Raw genomic sequence first — 2,441 nt, 5'->3', positions numbered from 1 at the left:
CGTGCTCTGTTCCTTAGTAGGTAGGATGTAAATCCCACATTTGCCCTCTTAGGGCAAAAAATTGTTCGTTAAGCATTCTCCTCATCAGTGATCCAGCGATGGCTCAATAGAGTCCTTAACCCCAAAGAACTCAGGAGCCCCACAAGCATTGAACTCCCGAAATGAGGGAGTTCGAGCTCCAATCTGACCCGTAGAAATCTCGACTCGAAAATTCTTAAGCCTCTCATCCATCAACTCCATGATCCCCTCTTTGATAGTGCCGAATAGAACAAGGGTAGCATCCATAATGTCGTGAGTGATATCAACCGAAATGAGCTCGCGCAGCCTCTCATCGATTGGCTCAGCACCAGAACCTAAGCCTAAACCAGAACCGGAACCTGAACCTCCTCAAGTAATCATCACCATCCTTAAATTGAAAATATAACATAGAAACAATCAGCAAAGGGGGTTAGAGGGGACTCCTCTACGCAATCCTCCTAAAGATTTTCCAGATATGCACACGTCTCAGGTGCAGGTCATGTGCTTCCAGTCTTAAGGGACCAATACTACCTTCCACACCTACATGTACCCTCCTCAAGGTCAAACTTGATTCCTCTAAGTTACCACACTACAACCATAAACAAAACTTGTACTAAACAACATACATATCCTAGACCCTCCTAGGAACTCTCATCTTTCACCACTCGCAGTACCAAAATCCTCAATCAACATTGTTTGTTTCCTTATGCATGCAAGTTATAAAAAAATAGGATCATATAGACTGTCAAATGAAGGTCCTATCCTAAGTCCACAACTAAACAAGGAACAAGAACTGAGGCAAAATCGATCATTCTAGGGCTATGCAATCCTAACCATATACAACTTTGAAAGCATACACTTAGCAAATAACTGAGCCGATATCAATTCCTAGTAATAACATGGCACCAAGTTCTATTGGGCTATAAGGCATTACACAAATCAGGAAATTCTATCATATGATTCCTGAAGGTATCCTTAGCGCCAATTTAGCATGGAATTTACATATCAAGCACACTAATCACAATAAATAAGTATGGGTAACTTGGGAAACACTTACTTGAGCTCGACTGATTTCACGCATCGCATTCCCCTCTTTACTTACAAATAATCTCTTTTAAAAATTCAACTTCTTTTTCTTTTGAAAAGATTATCATTTCCTCAGTTTGAGTTCTGACACACCCGAGAGTGTGCCTGAATCCCTCAAACCAAGGCTCTGATACCAACTTGTAACGACCCAAAAACCATGATAATTTTTTTCATTTTTAAGCAAAAGATACCAACATCAAATTGTTCCAAAACCATCACATAGTAACAATATCAAATTATCAGAGTAACAATATCAAAAAGTGTGGAAAATAGTGAGGGGAGAATGTTGTGCAATCAGGTCAGGCCCTTCCCCTTAGTATTGGAAGTACCTGAAACCATAAATATAAATTGTAAGCAAAATCTTAGTGAATTCTCCCAAAGTAACACATACCAAACATAATTAAGTTAGTGCTATGGGCCAAATCATAGTCTTACAAGTAATTCTTGTCGAGGGAAAAATCTCGGTCTTCCATACAGGTGTCGGGGGCCAGATCCGGGTCTTTTATATAGATGCCAGGGGCCACATCCTGGTCTTTCTTACAATTTTCAAGGGCCAAATCCTGGTCTTTCATACACATATCACAAAGATAGCTAGCATCATATATCACAAATAACGGGCCGTCTTGGTGCCTTCGACCCATTGATACAGTGAGAAAACTCACCTCCATCCACTAATAAATAACCAGATGCTCGGCTACGAAACTCGAAGATCCCACATTAAGCACAAATAAATAACCCTAATCAAAACTATGTTATAAACCATAACTGTGGGTTTAAATCCCAAACCCAAACTCCTAGGGTAAAAGACCATTCTACCCTTCCCATAATGGGCCTAAGCAAACTTGGCCCAATAGCACAATAATGGGCCCCAAGGCCCAAAAAGGACCAACTCATACAACTTAAGGTTCGCTAACAAAATCTTGAGGCCCACTCATGCTTCAAACAGCCGAAGGCCCAAAACCTAACTAATACCCAAAAGTCTAAAGCCCAACCGAAGACCAAAACCCACAAACAGCCATTGCAAGACATACGCATTGTACGTTTGGCGTACGTGAACGATCTCCAGTACACGCAGCATACCACTTGGTACGCCCATCGTACTAGGTTGCTTGCCACCCTAAGCAATTTAATGCTTAATCCATTCAGCCATAAGTTCAAACTCTCATATCTCTTCCATTTTAGCGTTTTAATAGGTAAATTTGGAAACTTTAACCCTTAACATGTCTTAATGCAACCCAACATCCATTTTCGTCCAACAAACCTCGAAATAAGAACTCAAACTCATGCATGAACTAATAACAACCACCAAGATGACATTTTTATGCATCAAGAATGCA

Source organism: Lactuca virosa, chromosome 4, assembly GCF_052849685.1.
Source record: "Lactuca virosa cultivar CGN04683 chromosome 4, Lactuca_virosa_CGN04683_v6, whole genome shotgun sequence".
In the NCBI taxonomy this organism is placed as follows: Eukaryota; Viridiplantae; Streptophyta; class Magnoliopsida; order Asterales; family Asteraceae; genus Lactuca; species Lactuca virosa.
Note: the sequence above shows the minus strand (reverse complement) of the source record.